This window comes from Phyllostomus hastatus, unplaced genomic scaffold, assembly GCF_019186645.2.
Source record: "Phyllostomus hastatus isolate PE091 unplaced genomic scaffold, TTU_PhHast_1.1 phas_contig_90, whole genome shotgun sequence".
Lineage (NCBI taxonomy): Eukaryota > Metazoa > Chordata > Mammalia > Chiroptera > Phyllostomidae > Phyllostomus > Phyllostomus hastatus.
The window spans coordinates 11,582,901-11,589,088 of record NW_025333984.1 but is presented as its reverse complement, the minus strand read 5'-3'; positions in this window follow the sequence as shown (position 1 = coordinate 11,589,088).

The window sequence follows — 6,188 nt, the reverse complement described above, 5'->3', positions numbered from 1 at the left end:
AGAATCAGTAATGCAGTCTCCTTTATCTCCTGAGCTGCATGCTCTAAGGGTGTGTTTTGTGAGTTATGTGGGCTTTCAGATTATATATGGGTTTTGATTGTTGTTGCCCCGTTCATTGGTGGGATCTCCCTTCCACCTGGCAGACTTTAAGTCCCAACCTCCATCATGTTGTGTAAGCTGTTGTATAGGTGCTGATAGAACAAAACAAAACAACACAAAAAACATAACCGAAATACAAAAGAATAATATTCCCAACAACAGCAAAATCAATGACAAACAATAATAATAGTAAACTTGGAAAGACAAATAGAATAGTACAATAAAGAATATTTTAAGAGCAAAGGAAAGAAAAAATGATTATGAGAGGTGAGAAAGAAGATAAATAATAAGAGTATGGAATAGAAATAGGAAATCAACAGAAAAGAACAAAGAAAGGGAAAGAATAGAAAATAAGAAAAAAGAAGAAGGAAAATGGAGTGAGAAAATGTAAGAGTAAAATAAGAGATATGACAGAAAAATGAAAAAGAGGCTCAGGGAAGGAAAATGGTGTCAGAGTAGGAAGGAGCACATTCGGCTTCCCTCTGCCCACAGGAGAGAATCCTGGCCAATCTACAGAGTGGAAGAGCAAGCAACCAACACACCTCAGCATATGTGAAAATAGGGGACCAAGGATTGTGGTGGAACTGAATAAACAGTCAGTGAGAGGAGTGCTGCAATACAGTAGGGTCCCAGGGACTAGCGCGGGGTTGGGGAGGCTGCAGCCCCAGGCTCAGCGCCCGTTGCCAGGTTTGCCACAGAGTCCTTGGGAGAGAGCCAGGATAACTGCTCCCTTCCCAGCCAAACAGAGTCTGAGTGGCACCAGGAAGAACCCAGTTGCTAGCAAACACACAAGGGCTGTAAGCACCCTCAGAGTCTGTGGACACTGGCAGGGTTGAGTTGCACAACAGGCCATGACCCCAACAGTCATTGGTCTTGCTGGAGAGTTGGGCTGCAGTGTGGAGTGGCAAGCTTGAATAGGAGGAATTTCTCAAGAGGAAGGAGTGAAAAGACAGACACTGTTTGGGGAATTTTCCTACAGCAATCGTCAGCCTTCCTGCCACCCAGCCAGGCAGCGATCCTGAGTTTGCCAGAGGGCTGTGCTTGTGTGGAGGACTTGTGCACTCCCATAGCACTGGGAAGGGTGGGGCAGTTGGCCAAGAGCACACACGCACACACTCACTCACGTGTGGGGGCACATCACAGCACCTCAGTCCACAGCAGTAACCCTGCAGAAAGAACTGATTCCCACACCCAGGATGCAGGGCCCAGGAGCCAAGATAGCTCCCCAGACAGTGCGAACCGCTGACCCTGTGCCGATTCCAAAGGAAGAAAAGCCATACCGATCACCCCTCAGGCTGCTGCAGCCAGCAAGACCAGAAAAGCCAGTTTCGCCAGTTTGAAACCAAGAGACTTTTTAATTTTATTTATTTATTTAAACAATACTCAATTTTTAAATTTTTATTATTTTTATTCTCTTAATTTTTTCCTCTCTTTCCTGCTGTCTTCTTTTATTCCTTCCTCCTTTCTTTCCTCCAATTTTGTCTCTTCTTCCTTTGTCTGCCTTTTTTATTTTTATTTTTTAAACACCTACAAGTTAGAAAAAAACCTGGATCTGTGAAAAGACCAGAGTTGAACCCAACTCTGAAGGGGAATCACAGAATCCTCAGAAGGGGAATCACAACAGCTGTGACAGTGAGACAAATTTCACTCTGGTATTAGAGAATCTGCAAGTTATTGCATATTTGTATTATTATTATTTTTCTATTATTCTTACATCTTTTTAAATACTATTTTTGTATTCCACTTTTTTCTGTATAGTATGCTATGTTAGGCTGCTATATTGTATCACTTGACAGGTTTCCCCTGATATCTCTTACAGTGTATTGCTAATGTATTGTCCTTCACCTCACCTGGGCCCATTAGCACACTACTCAAGGTTCTATACTCCCTATTCTTGTTATCAAGATCTCACAGATTCTGTCATATGATTGTTGCTCTAATATTATTGTAAATAATTGCTGTTCTATGCAATTGTAAATATTTCACAACACCCCTCCCAGATCTTAGCCCATTTCAAAACTTCCTGAACTCTATTACTGTAGTGGTTAACTCTATTCTCTTACAAACTACATCTGTTTACTATCCTTTACTCTCACCTTACCTCAGAATCTGACCTCCCACAACCTCACTGCTTTATAGATTCAACTCTCAATCTTCCTTTCCCAACAAGAGTCTTATCTTTTTTCCATTCTTTCAAAAAGTCAGCTAGCTGGGTGGAAAATTGCAGTTAATACTATGTATAGTCAAAGGATCTCCTATCTCTTCTCTACTGGCTGCTACTGTAAATGTCATAGAATACTCTCTTGCTGTCTTAAACCATTTTGCCTTCCCCCTCCAACGGATCACAAAAAAGTGTAGGTGGAAGCGGTGAACATAAGGATACACACTGGAAGAGGAAACCCAACAACAAAGGAACCACTAACAGGTAACAACAGGAGAAGGTGAAGGAGGGAGTGGAAACCACACAAACCTCAATCCAGGAACTATCTGGAAATACAACTAAACAGTAGAGATAGTATCCAGTACAAACAACTGAAAAAGAGCAACAGAGCATCCTCAAAACCTTATACACACAGAAGAACCAGCTTAAACAAAACCTGCTTTCATCAACACAACAAAATACAAGAGGTGATGGACAGACTGAACCTCATTTAACCAGCTGGTGGGAAGCAACCACCAAAGAAAAACCCAACAATAATCAAAACCCAAAGACAAACACAGAGCCTACTTAAATGACAGCCCAGACCAGTGAGCTTGGGAGATCAAGGAGAAGGCACCACTGAATCTCAAAGGTATTCTATGACATAAGTTCACACCACAAACCCAGGAACCAAGAACAGATCAATTTAAGAAGCTGAGGCTAACAAGAAGAGTCTCCCAAACAATGGGAAGGCAAAGAAACAATTTACAAATGAAAGGAACAAAGGAAAGCCTCAAAATGAATGCTAAATGAAATAGAGGCAATTCAATTATCAGATATTGAGCTCAAAGCAATGGTTATCAGGAAGCTCAATGAGCTCACAATGAGCTACCAGAAACTATAGGGAAGGTACAGTGAACTCACTGCACACTATATGAACATGAAAAAGGAAATAGAAACTCTCAACAAGGGCCAAGAGGAAATGAAGAATACAATTTCTGAACTGAAGAACACAGTAGAAGGAATGAAAAGCAGGATTGATGAAGCAGAAGATCAGATCAGCGAGCTAGAGGACAAAGCAGAATAAATCACCCAGAAGGAGCAATAAGGGAAAAGAGGCTCAAAAAGAATGAAGAGGGATTAAGAGAAATGCAAAACAATATGAAACATAATAATATCCATATAATAGGGATGCCAGAATGAGAAGAGGAAGAGCAAGGGATAGAAAACCCGTTTGAAAAAGTAATGATGGAAAATGTCCCTAGTTTGATCAGAGAAAAAGTCACACATATCCAGGAAACACAGAGAGTCCCAATCAAGAGGAACCCAAAGAGGCCCACCTCAAGACACATCATAATTAAAATGGCAAAATTTCAAGACAAAGAGAGAATCTTAAAGGCAGCAAGGGAGAAACAGGAAATAACATACAAGGGAGCCCTTTAGAAGTTGGCTAACAGCTGACTTCTCAATGGAAACACTCCAAGCCAGAAGACAATGGCAAGAAATATTCCAAGTAATGAGAACGAGAGGTCTGCAACCAAGGCTACATTACTCACCAAGGTTCTCAATCAAGATAGAAGGCCAAATAAGAAGCTTCCCAGATAAAAGAAGTCTAAAAGAATACACCTCCACCAAACCAGCTCTGCAAGAGATGCTAAAGAGACTGCTTTAAGGAAAAGAGAGACAGAGAGAGGAACACAGGTATGAAAATGGCAATGAATTAGTAACTATCAGTAATAACCTTAAATGTAAATGGATTAAATGTTCCAATCAAAAGACATAGAATAGCTGAATGGATAAGGAAGCATAACCCACACATATGTTGCCTACAAGAGACCCACCTCAGGACCAAAGATATACACAGGCTAAAAGTGAAGGGCCAGAACCAATTTTCCAAGCAAATGGACAGGAAAAAAAAATCCGGGGTAGCAATACTCATATCAGGCAAAATAGACTTAGAAAAAGGGGCCATAAAAAGAGACCCAGAGGGTCACTTCATAATACTCAAGGGAAAAATCCACCAAGAAGACTTAAACATTGTAAATATATATGCACTCAACATAAGAGCACCCAAACACATAAAGAAAATCTTAGAGGACTTCAAGAAGGATATTGACAGCAACACAATTATTGTGGGGGATTTTAATACCCCACTGTCAAAAATGGACAGACCTTCCAAACAAAATACCAACAAAGATATTGTGGCATTGAACAATACCCTAGATGAAATGGACTTAACTGATATATCTGGAGCCCTTCATCCAAAAGAAGCTAAATGCACATTCTTTTCTAATGTACACGGAATATTTTCAAGGTAGACCACATGATAGGACACAAAGCAAGCCTGAACAATTTCAAGAAAATTGAAATCATGCCAAGCATTTTCTCGGATCACAGGGCACTGAAGCTAGAAACGAACCCAAGGAAAAAAAAACCCAAAACACTTAAAATCATGGAGATTAAATAGCATGCTACTAAACAATGAATGGGTCAAGCATGATATTAGGGAAGAAATCAAAAGGTTTCTGGAAACAAATGAAAACAAACTTACAACAACCCAAAACTTATGGGACACAGCCAAGGCAGTCCTGAGAGGGAAGTTCATAGTGATACAGGCCCACCTAAAAAAGTTAGAAACATTTCAAACAAACAACCTAACCCTACGCCTACAAGAACTCGAGGAACAGCAACAAAGACAGCCCAGAACAAGCAGAAGGAAGGAAATAACCAAGATCAGAGCAGAATTAAATGACATAGAGACTCAAAGCACAATTCTAAGGATCAATGAATCCAAGAGCTGGTTCTTTGAAAAGATAAACAAAATCGACAAGCCTTTAAGCACACATATCAAGGGGAAAAAAAGAGAGAAGACCCAAATCAACAAAATCAGAAATGAAAGAGGAGAGATTACAACAGATACCACAGAAATACAAAGGATTGTAAGAAATTACTACGAAGAACGGTATGCCAAGAAATTTGAAAACCTAGATGAAATGGACACATTTCTAGAAAAAGATAATCTTCCCAAACTCAGTGGAAAAGAAGCAGAAAGCCTGAACAAACCAATAACAGCAAAAGAAATTGAAGCAGTAATCAAAAAACTCCCAACACACAAAAGCCCGGTACCAGATGGTTTCACAAAGAATTCTACAAAGCATTTAAGGAAGAGATAACCCCTATCCTTCACAGACTATTCCAAAAAATCCAAAAACATGGAAGATTCCCAAACTCTTTTTATGAGGCCAACATCATCCTCATTCCAAAACCAGATAAAGACACAACAAAGAAAGAAAACTTCAGGCCAATATCGCTGATGAACGTTGACACTAAAATCCTCAGCAAAGTACTGGCAATCCACATCCAACAACACATTAAAAAGATCAAACACCATGACTAAGTGGGATTCATCCCAGGGATGCAAGGATGGCACAATATTCGCAAATCAGTAAATGTAATACATCACATAAACAAAAGCAAAGACAAAAACCACATGATCATTTCAATAGATGCAGAAAAAGCATTTGATAAGGTATAGCACCCATTTATGATGAAAACACTCACCAAGGTGGGAATAGAGGGAACATTCCTCAACATAATAAAGGCCATATATGAGAGACCTTCAGCCAACATCATACTCAATGGGAAAAAAACTAAAATCTTTTCCACTAAGATCAGGAACAAGACAAGGCTGTCCACTTTCACCACTTCTATTCAATATAGTACTGGAAGTTTTAGCCACAGCGATCAGACAAGAAAAAGAAATAAAAGGCATCCAAATCGGACAGGAGGAAACAAAACTGTCATTGTTTGCAGATGACATGATAGTGGACATAGAAAATCCTATAGACTCCACCAAAAAACTGCTTGACCTAATAAATGAATTTGGCAAGACAGCGGGATACAAAGTCAATATCCAGAAAGCAAAGGCATTTCTGTACACCAACAATGA